The sequence below is a fragment of the Phascolarctos cinereus genome, unplaced genomic scaffold (genome assembly GCF_003287225.1).
Source record: "Phascolarctos cinereus isolate Bilbo 61053 unplaced genomic scaffold, phaCin_HiC Scaffold_5;HRSCAF=322, whole genome shotgun sequence".
Lineage (NCBI taxonomy): Eukaryota > Metazoa > Chordata > Mammalia > Diprotodontia > Phascolarctidae > Phascolarctos > Phascolarctos cinereus.
This window is the reverse complement of record NW_027555958.1, coordinates 468,339,401-468,356,517: the sequence shown is the minus strand read 5'-3', so window position 1 is coordinate 468,356,517 and position 17,117 is coordinate 468,339,401. Positions and strand designations below refer to the sequence as shown.

Genomic DNA, 17,117 nt, shown 5'->3' with positions numbered 1-17,117 from the left:
TAGGTCTATACAGGAGGTCCCAAAAGTATTTTAAACCTTTAATGGTTTTAATTGCTATTAAAGCTATTAGTTTTAATAGCTGTTAAAATTTAACACACAGACTTTGGGGACACCATGTGTCTATAAAGAGCAATTAGTCCAGCAGTGAACTCCAGGAATGACCCAGGTGAAGGTGGAAAGGCTCCAGTTTGGAAGATCTCAGTCATTACAGGGAATTACAATTATGTCAGGGAAGAGAGGGCCATCAACACTTAGCTTTCTAACCCTGGGGAAGTCAATTTATTTGTGCCTCAGTTTCCTCATCTGCAAAATGAGAGTAACAATACTTGCGAAATCTGCCTGGCAGAGCTAGTGTGAAGAAGGTAGCTCGTGGACCTTAAAGTGGCATATACTTTCGGTCACCCTGCTCCACCTCCAGCATCAAGGTCAAAGTGATTTTTACTAATGGATATTGAATAGAACTTTGCATTCTAATTGGGTTTGGATGAAACCAAAGCGCCTTCCCAGCCCATTTGTCCTAACGTTTCCGAATCGGCCCAGGCCCATTGCATCAATTTTAAGGAGATGCTGAATTGGGAAGGGATAATTTCACAAGAGAACCCCCAGGGCCAATCCCAGGCAAGGCTGAGGCTGGAGAGATGAAGCATGAGCTTCGTGGATCTGCCGTGGTTTGCTGCCACCTCGTGGCGGCTGTGGGTCCCAACCAGGACACCGTGACCCATCCGGCATTCAGGCCCATCTGAAGAGGGGAGGATTTATTCAGAGCTGAAGGGCCCTAGAGGTCAGCTAGTCTAAGCCCCTCGTGTCAGAGAGGAGGGAACTGGGTCCCAGAGAGGTTAACTTCACTTGCCAAGGTGTGTCACGGTCTTATTGGGCCAGAAGGTGCGCTAAGCAATAGAGATACAAATTCAAAATCCAAGCAGTTCCTGCCCTCTGGGAGCTTACATTCCCCAGCTGGGGAGGGAGAGACACAGCGTGTTCACATTAAGTGAGACTAGGATGCACACTGCAGAGGTGATGCTTATGCCTCCCTTCAGGGGATTGTGTCCTGTGTTTCCCTATATAGCTGGCTCATATTCATATGCTTGCTGTCTCTCCCCTTAGACTGTAATCTTCTCGAGGGCAGGGACTGTCTTTTGCCTTTCTTGTATCCCCAGGGCTTAGCATAGTGCCTGACACATAGTAAGAGCATACTAAATGCTCACTGACTGACTGACTCTTCAAGAGTATCATGGGTTTAACATCCAGTCTAAGTGAGGTTGGTGCTTTTTAAACAAACCTCTTGGGAGGGATGCTTTGTAGAAAGGACAGAAAACTGTGAGATATTTTTAAGGATTTAAATGTGAGTTATAATGAAGGAGACTAGGATCTCTGCAGTTATATCCCCCAAATAAAAACACTGGTTTCCCCCTTGTATTCTACTAGGGGAAAACATCCTATGCACAGATAAGTAAATACAAAGAATATTCAAAATGATTCAAAGTAATTTCAGGAGGAAGAGAGGACCGGTAATCCAGGAAGGCTTTCTGGAAGAGGTGGCTCCTGAACAGTGTTTTGGGGTTTTCAAGAGGCAGTGATGAGGAAGGAGGGCATCCCGGGCAGCCTGTGCAAATCCCAATGGTCTCCCAACTTCATCACCTTTGACCCTCCCCCTTACTCATCCCCTCCCCCACCCAAAAGTTGGCTTCTCTGGGAGAGGAACCGTCTTATATTCGCTTGTGATGTTACTCATGGTCACAGCTGCTTCTTCACACAACTCTAGGCACACAAGCAATTATCGAGAGACTGATATAAATCACTTAACATGAAAGTTGCATGTTTCACTCACTTTTTCCTGCAAGGGGAAATGATTTTTCTTTCAGTAAATTACAAGGGAGAGAAACTTCAGTTTTGACCACAACGAGTTGATTCTCAGGAAGCTTCTTAGATCTGGGAGGGGCCTTGGGAGCCACCGAGGCTGCCCGGTCCCTTGCTGAGAAATCCTTTCACAGACCATGCCTTTGCCTGAAGAAACGGGCCAGTGAGAGGGTCGTCTGGGACCTCCAGAGGCAGATCCCTTTACTTCGGGACAACTCTGATGCTTAGCAAGTTTTCTGCTTTTTTGAGTAGAAACCTGCCTCAGTTGCAGACACTTCTGCCCTCTATGCCTTTCCAATTCAGTCTCCCAAGTGCTTCCCTACACACAAGAAAAAAGGGCTCCACTGTCCAGAATTGGTTAAGAGCAAAGTCTCCTGCCCACAGAAAGCGTTCTGTGCCATGCTAGATTTCTCATTGGCCTGACAAACTGGCTTTTAGTGACGCACATTTCTACAGTCCCTTAAAAGCTCATACCCCGTAAGGACAGCAGAGAAATAGATTGTACTGATAGTACTTAAATGTTCAAACTTTCCAAAGGATCCGTGACCTCACTTTGTGACCTTGAGAAGCTCCTTAACACCCGGGGCCTCAGGCTTCTTATCTCTAAAATAAGGAAATTGGGCTAAATCACCCCTGCCTTTTAATGACAATGCTGGTGGGAACTCAAACCCGGCAAACCACACACAGAACATTAGGCCAACGTTCCTTTGCTTTTACATATTTAAATTCTACAAACAACTATTAGTCACCAACTGTATGCAGAATGCTCCGCTAGGCATCTGAACAAGGTCCCTGTAAAATTGGAACAGCTGGATGCTACAGGACAATTTGTGAGCCCCCTCCCCCCATGTTGGGCAGTCCTTCCAGCACCTTTCCCTGACCTTTCACTGCGGCGTCCAGGTGACTCCTGGTTCTCGAAGGCTATACAAATTAAGCAGAAGTTCTGGCAGGTTTTGTTAGCCAGCCAATTAGTCAATAAGCATTTGTTCATCACTTACTAGATGTCAGAGGTTGCTATCCTCTGGGGACAGAGAGAAAGGCTTTGAGTATGAGCCCAGCGACGGGCTATCAGCTTTCCAAGGACCGCCTCGCTTAGGACAAGGAGTAGCCCATGATGCTGGCCCTCGGTGACAAATTCTTTGGGTAGGCCATGTGGGTAAGAAATGCCTTCTGTGTCTCTCTGGTGCCTTTCTTTCTAGGGTTGCCTCCTTCTCTTTATGGTAGGGGTGTGTGTGTGTGTGTGTGTGTGTGTGTGTGTGTGTGTGTGTGTGTGTGTGTGTACATGGATATCTTGTTTTGCCTCATAAGACTGTGAGCTCCTTGAAGACAGGAACTATGGGTTGTTTTGTTTTGGTTTTTTCCCTTTCTTTGTATCTCCAGTGCTTAGCACAGTGCCTGGCACATAGTAGGCTCTTAATAAATACTTTTTCGATTGATTGGTTGATTATCGTCATGGATGGGGGATGGGGGATATGGCAGATGACCGTCACACAAAATAATTGCATTAGATAAATGCAAAGATGGTGCAATGTGGGACCCAAGGGAAAAAGCACATTATTCCTGAGGAGCTCCAGGAAGACTTCACAGAAAAGGCAACAGAGACCTGTTGGGAGACTGCTGCAGAAGACTCAGCAATGAGGAATATTTACTGGGGTAGAGGCAGTGGGAGTGGGAGAACGAAAAGCAGGAAGTACCATGAGGATCGGGCCCCTCTCTGACCCTCAGCTTCCTCCCTCAATGAGGAAGCTGGGCTGGGTAACTCCTCAGGTCAACTCCAGCTGTAAATCTATGAAGGAACACTGCCAAACAACAGAGTCAGACCACTCAGTGCCTTTGGGAGGTGTCAAAGCTACCCCCAGGAAAGCTACCCCCAGGGTTTAGAACTTGACAGATGTGAGTGAACGGTAGTGCCCACACCCATCCGAAAATAGTGATGGGAAGAAGAACTGCACCTCCTAATGCTAGAAGCCCCTCCTGCCCCCTCCAATCGCCAGTGTCCTTCCTCCCTCTCCGTTATCTTAAATTCCCTCTTATCTTAGAGTTATTTGTATTGATTCTATTTACATTAATTTAGCACCTACTTATCTATGTAAAGTGCAAACCTTTTGAGAACAGGGATTGCCCCTTTCTTTGTATTTGTTCCCAAAGTCTAGTCCCGGGCCTGGCGCGCCTGCAGGGGCTTAACAAGAGCTTGTGGATTGAGGGAGTAAAGGAGGAGCACATTTGGAAGGAAGGGAGGGATGCTGAGGTCAGCTCCATTTCTTAAGTTCAAACACGGCATCCCTAATATGAGATGTTGTTTAGAGAAAAATCATCTATGTGTACACATAATAATAATTAGTATTTGTATATGATTTTATATATGTGGAAGATGTTGGGTGCAGAAAGACAAAAACAAGGTAGTTCAGAACTTCAGGTAGTTCACATTGTAGGGAGGAACAGTAACATGTATGTATGCAGATAAGGGAATATGTGAAATGTGCAATCACTGTGGAAAGATAGTTTGCAGGCTTCAAACATGAAGCTGTATTTTATCTACAAGGCCACAGAAAGCCACTGAAACTTCTTGAACAGGGAAGTGATGTGAACAAAGTCCTGCTTTAGGGTTATCCAGAAGGACAGAGAGTGGTCCAGGCTGCAGGCCAGGGGGTTCAGACAAGGGGAAACAGGGCATGAGAGTGGTAGCTCTCCCCATCTGTAAAGGGGGATGCCTCTCTCTCTCTCAAGGTTGCAGGGAGGCTCAAATGAGACCGCCTGCAGACATGCATGGGAACCTTTCCAGGGCTTTACAAATGTCAGCTGTTATTATTACACCAGACACTAGGTGACATGGGTGGCCGACAGGAGCAACGTCCAGGTATTGAATTAGTGCCCCTGCTCAGTGCAGGCTCCTGCAAGTTATTTCTTTGTAACTTTATGGCCAGGGAGAGCTTTGACAAAATGTTTCCAAGTATTACATTATCATCCAGTTTGTTATTTGTGGGGATAATGGAAACTCTGAGTAGAGTGTGTTCCAGCACAGAGAAAATATTTGTTTCTGTTAGGGATATGAGGCTGGGACACTCTGGTCTTACTGCTAGCTCGTTTCTGAAAAGTTCTGAAACGGTAAGTCTGGCAAAGTGTGTGCTAATAAGAAGAGGCGCGCCTATCACCCAGACTCAGAATGGGGGAGCGGGCTGGGTTAAAAAAACAACCGAAGCGTCCCAAGAAAGTAAAAATTACAGTTTTGGGATGATCTTAAAGAGAAGACACACCTTTATTTCTCCAGCAAAACAAGTACTGAAACCACCTGGACCAGAGTCCAACCCCTTCACTTTACTGGTGAGGAAACTGAAGCACATGGAGGTCCAGTGACTTACCCAAGGTCACACAGCTAGTAAGGTGCAGCGCTAAGATCTGAATTTGGGTCCTCTGAATAAGTCCAATAGTACTCTTTCAACTACATCACACTCCTGGGTACTTTTAACACTGGGGCTTAAGGTCCTCTGAAATCTGATTCCTCTCTACTTTTCCAGCCTTATTTAACAGACATTTGTTTTTAACATACACATCTATCTGTTCTCTGAACTAAATAATAATAAAAATAATTATAATATAATAATATATTTGTTATTTTTCAGTCACATCCCACTCCTCATGACCCCATTTGGGGTTTTCCTGGCAAAGGTACTGGAGTGGTTTATCATTTCCTTCTCCAGCTCATTTTACAGATGGGGAAACTGAAGCAAACAGGGTTAAGTGACATACCTGGGGTCATCCAGCTAGCGAGCGTCTGAGGCCAGACTTGAAGTTGGGAAGATTAATCTTCCTGACTCCAGGCTCAGCATGCTATCCACTGTACCCCCTAATAATATATATATATTAATATATAATAATAACAATTCATTTTCCTTGCTTCTCATACATGATGCTTCATTTGTCATCTCCATGCTTTTACCTTGGCTGGCTTCCATGCCTGGAAAGTACCCTTTCCTCACCTCTGCCTCTTAGAAAGTTGAATCTCCTTCAAGACTTAATTCCAGCAAAAGCAGCTAGGTGATCCAGTGGATAGAGTGCTAAGCCTAAAGTCAGTAAGATCCAAGCTTAAATCCCAGCTCAGACAACCTACTAGCTGTGTGACCCTGGGCAAGTCACTTAATCACTGCCTGCCTCAGTTCATCTGTAAAATGGGAATAATATTAGTACTTACTTTACAGGGTTATTGTAAGGATCAAATGAGATAATAATTGTAAAGTGCTTAGCACAGTGCCTAGGCACACAGTAGGCACTATTAAAACGCTAATTCGTATTGTCATTGTTTTTATATATGTAAAGGGCTTTGCACATGTTAAAAGCCCTATGTAAATGCTTGTTTAAAAAAGATTTAAGCCAAATGCCACCTTCTCCATGAAGCCTTCCAGGATCTCCCCAGTGGTAGAGCTTCCCCATCCCCAATACTGGCTTTGTATACTGCCTACATGCATATGTGGCCTCAGTTGACCCTGTGAAGGAGAGCTTGAGGCTGACGACTCAGGCTGCTCTGCCTCACTTCAATCCAGCTCATGGGCAAGTCAAGACATCACCTTGGGACGTCCCTGGGCCTCTTTGAGAAGGGCAAACAACTACAACAACGTCTATGTACTTGTTACTGTCTCCCCCAATAGAAAGTAAGCTCCTTGAGGGCCGAGACTTTCGTTTTTGTCTTCGTATCCTCGGCACCCAGAACACCTTCCTGGCGCGTGCTAGGTGCTTTATTATTATTTCTATTATTGACTCATTGAATTGTTTAATGAATTTTTAGTACTTTTTAATTTTTTAGCAAAGATGTTTTTTGTGCCCATAGTGAAAGAGAACACTATGTATTTGGCAAAACAACAATTGGGTAATAATAACAACAAAACCCCCTTTCCTGTTACTGCTAAGATGGGCTAGATCTGAAATACGCGCTATTTTTCATAAAAGTGCCTCACGTAGCTCTAGAGGAGTTTATGCATGAATTAGAATCTCCCTGACAGCATTTGGGGGGGGATGGGGAGTACACTAAGCTGGAACGGTCTGCAGTAGATGCTTCTTAATTAGTGCGTGACCCTGGGCATGCGCCTTCACTTTTCGGAGCTGTGGTCATCTCCAAGACTGACTTCGAGCTCATTTGTGATCCATGTGATAGGAGGACCAGTAGAACACAAAGATTTCAGGCACTTACTGGAAGCTGAAGCAGTTTGTGAAAGAAGCATTTAAGAAATAACTGACATTCAAGCAGCCCTTTAAACTTGGCCAAGCCATTAACAGACGTTACTTCATTCGAGCCAACAAGCACGGGAGGTGGGTCGGGTGTGAGCTGGAGCAGCAAATGGCAAACCGCTCCAGCGTCTTTGCCAAGAAAACCCCGAATGCGGTCACAGAGAGTCGGGCACGACTGAAACACGACTGAACAACAGCTCTGGGTAGGATTCCCCCGTTTTTCCAGATAGTTAAACTGAGGCTCCTAAAGGTGAAATGACTTGCCCCTGGTTACACAGTAGACAAGGACCAGAGAGGCAGCATTTGAACCTAGGGCTTTCTGACTCGAAAGTCAGGACTTTCTCAGCTACGGCTGGGCAGGGCACAGAAGGCTTAGTGAGATCGTGAGGTTTTGTGAGACCAGAAAATGCAGTCTACTCTCTTTGCTCTTACATGTCCTGATCTTGAGACGGGTTGGGAGAAAGGAAAAAAAAAAAAAGCCAACATGGCCAAAAAAAAATATCCCTGCCGACTGAACCATCATTAAAACACTGTCTCTGGGAACCTTTGCACTGCAAGTAGCAACAAAACCTGCACCTGGGAAACAGGCAACTTAATTAGTTACTGTAAATTTGCCAGCCCCTTCCTTCCCAGCCTCTGCCTCCTCACTGAAGGGATAATAATCCCTAAGTACTTCCTCCATTAGCGCAGTGAAATCTACATCTCGGAGGAGACTAAACTTTCTCTGCCAGTGTCAGAACTGCTAAATTACGATTCCTTCAACACTTAAGTTTGCATTTGTCTTTCTATGATGACAAACTATATCAGGATAACAGATTTAGAACTCATACGAGCCTTGGAGATCCTCTAGTCCTTCTTCTTTTATTTTACACAGGAGGAAGCCGAGGGCTGGGAGGTTGATGACAATTTGTAAGTATCAGAGTCAAGATGTGAGCCCAGTCCCTCCAACTCCAGAAACCAGTTCATGTTCTACTACTTATCAAATTGCCTCTAACTCATCTGCTTGCTATTACATTTCTCCATATATCATTTCCTTTTATCCTTATGCTAACCATGAGAGATAGATGTTCTTACTATCCCCATGTTACAGATGAGGAAAGTAAGTGACTTACCCAGGGTCACACAGCTAAGTACTTGAGGCAGTATTAGAATGTGTTAAGTCTTCCTAACTCCAGGTGTAACACTGTATCTATCTAACTGCCTTTACTTAATAGGATAAGCAATATCAGTTTTAAAAATGAGATTTGGAATGATGTGTAAATGGGGGAAAAACTAGAGGGCTTTCTAATAAGAGCAGTGTAAAGCAAGGATGTCCATTGTCACCACTAGTATTCAACATGGTTCTAGAAATATTAGTTTTGTAACAAGACAAAGAAAAAAACTGGAATAAACATAGGCAAAGAGGAGGCAAAATTACCTCTTTTCAATTATGAAAAAACCCCAGCAGTTTCATTAAAGAAGTAGATTATAAAATAAATGCAGAAAAATCATCAGCTTTTCTGTTTTTTACTTGCAAAATTCAGCATGAAATGATAGAAAAATAGACATTTCTTTCAAAATAACTTCAAGGGGCAGCTAGATGATGAAGTGGATAGAGCACCGGCCCTGAAGTCAGGAGTACCTGAGTTCAAATCCAGCCTCAGACCAAACACTTGACACTTACTAGCTGTGAGACCCTGGGCAAGTCACTTAACCCCAATTGCAAAAAAAAAAAAAGTAAAACCAAAAAAAATCAAAATAGCTTCAAAATATCTGGGAGCCATCCTACCAAGACACTCTCAGCATATAAATGAATATCACTAAAACACTATTTAGAAAAATAAAGGAAGATAAATAATTGGAAGGATATTCATCGTTCATAGTTGGTCCACTTCAATATGATTAAAATGACAACATTATAAAATTAATTCATAGATTTAGTGTCTTTCCAATGAAACTGCCAAGGGGTTAATTTATCAAACTAGACAAACTAATAAAAATTAATCTAAAGGAACAGAAGGTCAATAATCTCAACAGAAATAACAAATTAAAGTAGGAATAAAGGAACTAACATTACCAGACATCAAATTGTACTACAAATGAGCAATAATTAAAACTGTTTGGTATTGGTTTAAAAAAATAAATTGAAGAATGGAATAAATGAAGTAAGACTCAAAGTAATTGCATATTGAAGCCCTAGTGGTTGATAAATCCAAGGATACCAACTACTAGAGTGAAGGCTCACTATGTGACAAAAATGTCTGTGAAAATTGTAAAGCAGTTTAAAAGAAATGAGGCCAACATCTTACACCTTATACCACAATGATCTCCAGATAGATGTGTGAGATATATATATACACATACATTTTTTTTAGACAATTGGGGTTAAGTGACTTGCCCAGGGTCTCACAGCTAGTAAGTGTCAAGTGTTTGGTCTGAGGCCAGATTTGAACTCAGGTCCTCCTGACTTCAGGGCCGGTGCTCTATCCACTGCACCACCTAGCTGCCCCCAGATAGGTATAAATTTTAAATATAAAATGCCACATCACCTACAAAAATTAAAGGAGAATAGAAGGTTCGATCTCCTCTCAAACCTCTCTAAAACAGAAATTATGCACCAAAGATAAAACAATGTCAGCCGTCTTGATGGTCTAGAACACCCAGAATCTAAAAGGAGGTAAAAAAAATAAAAAACAAACACCCAATGAACTGACATTTCCAGAGCCTGAGCTCACTCAACATCCCTCCTCTACCTCCCATGCTACCAGTTATAAGAATACACTAGCAGACCCAAGGATCCAGCACAGACTTACAACAAAACCTGCTTCCCTACCCTGACACCCTCCTCCCCTTTCCAGTGCTACAGAGAACCCTGTCTCCAGGCCATAGCAGTTCGCCAGGGCCATGACAGCCAGCCAGCACTGCTATAGCCTTTCAGAAGCAAAAACCTGCCAGGGACCACAACCCAGTAGCACGAGTGCTGCAAAACTTTGAATTGTTGGGGCTAGGCCAGAGAAGTAAAGGATAGAGGAAACAGAACAGGGCACTGAGTATGTGTGGGCGTTGGGGAAGCAGGAGCTGTATGGCTCTCCACCAAGACTTAGGGAAAGGGCACAGCATCTATCTGGTTCTAGTTCTGACCAATCATAAGTCACTTGAGGCAGAGACCTAGACTTGCTAACCCATGAATTGTCCAGTGTGATAAGAAACTGAGATATTTAGAGAACCAAGGAAACTGACTTCCAAGGATAGAGTCAGAGTGTGAATGGGGAAAGATCAGAGGGGTGGGGGGGGGTGGGAGGATTGAAATTACCAAAGATCTCACGAAGAAGAAAATTCAAAGACCTTGAACAGAAACAGATAAACCAGCAGGTTAAACATTGACAACAGCAGAAATCTGGCCTCCACATCTAGTAAACAAGTTCAGGCATCTATGAATAAATATTGCAAAGCAAAGGAATATTTAATAAGAAGAGGACCCTGTGGGATTGAAGAGAAGATGAAATCACAACACATTGTTCCTGAGCAATTCAGAAGAGAAATGAGAATTATGAGAGCAAAATATATGGCCTGCATAACAAAAATCATGAGCAGAATAGAAAAACTGGAATCTCTGATGGCAAGTCTTGCCAAAGAAACTAGATAAAGAACAACAGATGGGAATGCAAATATACAGAAATAAAGGACAATCTAGAAGAAGAAAAACAGAAAAAAACATTAAGAGAAAATATACTTCCCATACAAAAAACATGAATGGTTAGTTTTCTTTTTTTCCTTTTGAAAATTTTCATTGATGTGTTTTGTTTTTACGTTATAAATATGTATAGATTATTTCTACTTTGTGAGATATATCTTGTAATAAAATAAAACAATTACATGAAACTAATAATACGGTGACCTCATCTGCAACATTCTACATCTCTAGGACCACCTCCATCTCTCTTTTTAAAAAGTTAACAGTAATTTATTTTCTCTCCCTTCTACCCCTCAAACATTTTAGTACATTCATGTTTCAAAATTTGTACATCCCTAATTAACAAACACATTTGCTATATACAAAAATATATATATGAGAGTTGCAAAGAAGACAAAAAAGGAAAATGACAAATGTCAGAGGGGCTGTGAGAAAACAGGCACATTAATGTACTGTTGGTGGATCTGTGAATGGGCACAGCTATTCTGAAAAAAAGACGTGGAATTATGCAAAAAGTGATTAGACAGTGAGACTCAATGACCCAGTTATGGCACTGCTAGGACTATAACCAAAACAGATTGATTTTTAAAGAGGAAAAAGTCTTAGCTGTATGAAAATATTGATAGCAGGTTTTGTTTTGGGTTTTTTGTGGTGGCAAAAACCCTGGAAAATAAGGCGATACCCACCAACTGAGGAATTGCTGAATAAATTGTGATACGTAAATGTGACAGAATCCTGTTGGGATGTAAGAAATGAAGGAATAGGTGAATTCCCAGAGACATGAAGAGACTTCTGTGAGCTGATCTGGAGTGAAGCAGGATATCAGCAGATATGGAACAAAACCAGGAGAATAGTATGTAACATCGATATGATAAAAATAATTTTGAGGACTTTTGTAAACTGATGAAGAATGAAATGGGCAGAACCAGGACAACAATTTATACAATGAGAACAGCACTCTCAAGACAAACAACTTTGAAAGACTTCAGGAATTCTGGTGAATAGTTAGCTTTCAAATGAAAACCTGCAAGTGGTCAACCATCTGGAAAAATGTCCAGATCATTAATAATGAGAGAAATTCAGATGAAAACAACTCTGAGGTTTCACACCTCACCCATCAGATCGGCAAAGATGAGAACCGCGGAGGCTAGAGGGGATGTGGAAAGACAAATACATGAACGCAAGGTTGGTAGATCTACTGAATGGTCTACCCACACTGGGAAACAATTTATAATTATACTAAAAAAGTTATAAATTGCAGATGGGCTTTGACCCAACGTTGCTACAATAAGGTATAGATTGCAAGGAGGGAAAAGTCAGGAGAGGTCCCATATATACAGCAACAAGATGGCTCCGTGGATGGAATGCTGGACCCTCAAGTCAAGAAGATCCGAGGTCTCCAGCTTCATGCACTTAATGGCTTTGGGACCCTAGCAAATTCCTTAATATCTGCCTCAGCTTCCCCATATGTAATGGGGCTGATAATAAAGCCTACCTCTCAGAGGTGTCGTGAAGGTGAAATGAGGTAATATCTGTCAAGCACTAAGCACAGTACTAGGGATGTTGCTGTTCGGTGGCTTCAGTCGTGCCTGACTCTCTGTGACCCCATTTGGGATTTTCTGGGGTGGTCTGCCATTTCTGTTTTTAGTTCATTTTACAGATGAGGAAACTGAGGCAAACAAGGTTAAATGACTTGCCCAGGGTCACACCTGCCATAGTGGGTGTTTATTAAATGTCTGTTCTCTTTCTATGCAAAAATACTTAGTGTAGCATTTTTCTTAGTAGCAAAGAAATGGAAGGAAAGTGGCCTCCCATTGATTAGGGATGTACAAATTTTGAAATATGAATGTACTAAAAATGTTATTGAATTATTAGAAATAACTGATATGAAGGATACAGAGAAATTTGAGAATTGCTTGTATGAATGGATATATAGAGTGAAGTAATCAAAACTGGGAGAACAATTTACATATAGACCAAAATAATGTAAAGGAAAATCATGCTGAAAGGCTCAGGAACCCTGCCCAATGCAGTGAGCCATCAGTGTATCTGGGGATGCCTCTTGGTGGACAGACGGTGCACTACAGGGACGGAATGTGGCACACATGTTCATATACGGTCACTGTACAGATTTTTTCTTGCTTGGTTGTACCTATTTGTTACAAGCTAGGATTGCAGGGTGGGAGAGAGAAACGGTATGTGACGTCAAAGGGGAAATGATGTTAGAATAGAAAAAAAATCAACATTTGAGAAAAGAAAAAATAAAACTGGGGGGGGGGCAGGTAACCTGATTATGAATGTTTCTAATATCTCATATTTTGTATTATTTCAGGAACAGCTGTAAAGAGGACCCTGCCTCCCAAATACCCCATGAGTTCACCAATGCCTAAAAATATACAATTAGAGATTCAATTTTTTTTTTTGTTTCAGACTTAGTCTCCTATTAAAATGCAAATACTCCTTAAAGTAGCGGTTCTCAGCCTTTTCTGTGTCATGGACCCCACTGCTAGTCTGGTGAAGTCTACAGACTTCCATCTCACAATTGTGTCTTGCTGCCTACATTCATAGCTGAAGGGCATGCTAAATTTCAGTTGTAGGTTAATGAAAACGAGCACGTATTTTTTTTTTTCCCCATCCAAGTTCACAGACTCCCTGGAATCTATCCACGGATTCAGTCGCTTTAAAGGGCCACATTATGCCTTAATGCATGGAGAGCTGGCCACCGCACTACCCTATTTAAAATTCTTCAGTGGCTCCACGTTGCCTGCAGGATAAAGCACAAACTTCTCAGCCTGGCATTTACAGTCGTCCACCGCGTAACTCCAACCCACCTTTCCGACTTTAACGGCACTCTTCTTCCTTACTGAAGCAGTGTTGCCTAATGGGTAGAGCATTCTAGATTTGGAATGAAAAACAAAAAATCCAAGCTCACTCCCACCTGATTCTCGCTAGCTGCGTTGCCCTGGGTGAGTCACTTCACCTTTGGGAATCTCAATCTCCTCATCTATAAAATGTGGCTTGCTGTTCCTTCCAACCCAAGGGGCTGGTTGCAGGGATCCAGTGAAACACCCTGTGAAACTCATAGCAAATCTTAAAGGGCTTTCTAAATGTCAGCTCTTACTGCCCTGGAACTCAACGTTCTAGCCAAGCTGGGCTCGCGGTGTTTCCCACGCTCCACATTTCATCTCTGGGCAGATTCCCCCACCTGGACCGAACTCCTTCCCTATCATCACCTTCCAGAATCCTTATCTTCTTTCAAAGCCCGGCTCCAGAGACACCCCCTCGGCTAAGCCTCCTCTACCCCCGAAGGGGTTACTTTCTCCTTCCAGGAGTTACCTTGTATTTATTTGCAAATTTAGAGCCAGATAGGACGTTAGAGATCTCTAGAAGCCCAGAGAGGAGGGAGTGATTTGCTCAAGACTGCACAGGAACAAGCTCTCTAGGTTCTGTGCCCTTTCCCCTGTACCATGGGTGTGTTATATCATTCCTCAGTGGGACAAATGCCAGCTCTCTGAGTCAAGAACTGTTCCGAATTTTTCTTTGCACGCACGGCACGGTGACTCACATGTAGGCGATGCTTAATAAAAGTTTTTTGAGGTTTGGAGTTCTTCGTCATTCACATCTTAGCAGGAATGAAGTTGTAAGTTCTTAAGAGTAGCATTTGATAGTGGAAGGGGGAATATATAGTATAACAGGAATTTTTTAACTGGGGGCTGTAAACTTTTTTAAAAATATTTTTGATAATGATTTCAGCATAATTGGCTTACTTTGTGGTCCTATATTTTATTTATGTATTTAAAGGCATTATTCTGACAAGGGGTCCATGGGTTCCACTGAACTACCAAAAAAAGGGTAAGAACTGAAGAGGTGGGGGCCTAGGTGTGCAGAATGTTGCCTACATTGTCTAATGTGTTGATTGGATTTACTGAACTGTGTGTGTTTTTATTTTAAATCCTTATTAAAAGGCAAGGCTTGGGGGCAGCTAGGTGGTCCAGTGGACAGAGCACCAGCACCGGCCCTGGAGTCAGGAGGACCTGAGTTCGAATCTGCATTCAGACCAAACACTTGACACTTACTAACTGTGTGACCCTGGGCAAGTCACTTAACCCCAACTGCCTAAGAAAAGTGGGTTTTTTTTTTTTATAAAAAAAAGGGAAGGCTTTCTGGGTGAGTTGGGAGGATATGTTTGGAATTGAATGTTATTAAAAAAAAAAAAAAGGACATCAACAACAAAAGGGAAAAAATGTTCCTAAATGAGAGATCAGCCAATTCAATTATGCCAGCAGACTTTCCCATTTCTTTGCCAGAGTTTCTTTATAAATGAGTTGTGCCTTAGTAAACTGCATTAACTCTTTGTCTAAAACTGTGATAAGTTTGAGGCCCACGCGAGTGGCTTTGGGGCTTGGGTGGGAGGGCATGTAATCTGTGTTGTATGTCTGAGTCACCAGCTTGCCCATGGAACTGGGGACAGTAGGGGGAGGGGTACCCAGTGATGCGGTTTCCCAGCGGTACCTGTTCTCTCACGCCTTCAGGAGCAGCGCCTTCTTCTTCGGCCCTGCACCCCCTCTTTCCTCAAGGACCAATATAAATTCCTCTTTTTGTCACCTGTTTCCCTCCCTGCACTCCAAGGTCCAGCCAAAGTGCTCCGCTTACTGCTCCTCACCCTCAGGAGTTAGCCTGCTACGTGGAGAGGATGCTGGGTTTGAAGTCAGCCCCACTGGATTTGAATGCCTGGCTGGCTCTGCCCCATGGCTGACTGCCCTCGAGGGAGCCTCTTCCTTTTCTTATCTGTAAAATGCAAGGGGTAGGCTAGCTGACCTCAAAGGTCTTTCCCAGCTCCAGACATGCAATGCTGGGATCATAAAGAAATAGAGCTAACATAGCTGAACATCAGAAAGGAAATTAAGGTCCAATGATTCAGAACCATGTACAGAATGAGGCATGGATTGATTTATCCTGACAACATTGGCTGAGTTGCAATCAGAGACTTTGCTTGCTGTTTTTGCAGTACATTGTTGGGATATTCACACACAGAGAAAACCCGAAAGGCTGTGATGGTCACTGATTTATGAACTATAAATTGAATACTGGGTATTCTTCAACATTAAACATATCTAAAATGTTGAGAGAGAGAGAGAGAGAGAGAGGGAGAGAGAGAGAGAGAGAGAGAGAGAGAGAGAGAGAGAGAGAGAGAGAGAGAGAGAGAGAGAGACAGAGAGAGAGAGAGAGGAGAGAGAGAGAGAGAGATTCTCCTCTCTGGGTTAGCTAGACGGATCCAGTCGAGCCAAGCCAAGCCAACACATATGTCCCTAAGTTCCAGACCCTCTGCACACCATCATCAAATTGATGGAATAATTGTTAATTTATTAATGTGTTATACATAACATTATGTTATAACAGTTTATGTTATGTTATGTTATTATTTATTTGACTCTTTCCGTATCCAGCCTGTCCCTCAGGATGTACATGAGATTTTTCAAAAACAATATCTATTCAATTACATCATGCCATTTTTGTGCCATTAATCAATAAAAATTTAAAGTATTATTTTTATCTGTATATCCCCCCTTTAAATGTATATATTGTGTATGTTTTATAATATACACAAGAAACTGTGTGAGGAAAATAGTACACATATAATTTGTAGGTAAACATACATAGATTGGAGGTGAATGCAAACATTTTTTGGATTAGGTCAAAAAAAAGCGTGGCTCTCACTGGCCTAAAGAATGGCCATTCCAAGTTAGCTTTTCCATTCTTGAGGTTTAGGACCTCAAGACTAGAATGGGCCAAGAAACATTGAGTCTGTAAGTAAAGGAAAATTGAATTCAACAAATGTTCTTTAAACATCTAATGTGTGTAAATCACTGTGCTGGTTGGTATAGACACAAAGACATAAACAAAACAGTTTGCCCTCAAAGAGCTTGCATTCCACTGATTGATACAACATAAAGAGATAAGAAAATGCAAATTTTAAAATAATTTCCAAAGGGAGAGAATATTAATAATTGAAGGGGAACAGGAAAGGGCTCAAGTAAGAGGTGCCAGTTGGGCTGTCCTTTGATGGAATCAAGGGGCTCTGGGAGACAGAGGTGAGGAGGGAACATATTCCAAGCATGGAGGAGGGACGCTTGGTCCAAAGTCAGGGAGGTGGGAAATGCCATGTCACGGATGGTGCACTGCTAGCGGACCAATGTAAATAGAACAGAATGTGACTGGACCAGGGTGTGACTGTCGGTTTATATGAAAGAAGATCGAAAGGTGAGTGAGATGATGATTTAACACTAGATAAAACAGCCAGACACTACATTTTGTCTTCAAGACTGCCTTTCTAAGATGTGGGCAGCAGATGTCGCTCAAGACATTT

The 17,117-nt window shown here is 42.4% G+C and overlaps 1 protein-coding gene across 1 annotated transcript in view; it reads right to left on the bottom strand.

Moving 5' to 3' along the window:
* The window catches only part of IL23R (interleukin 23 receptor), a 67,405-nt gene that overhangs the window by 21,869 nt on the left and 28,419 nt on the right, over nucleotides 1-17,117 (bottom strand). The gene's annotated exons all lie outside the window — the stretch shown is intronic.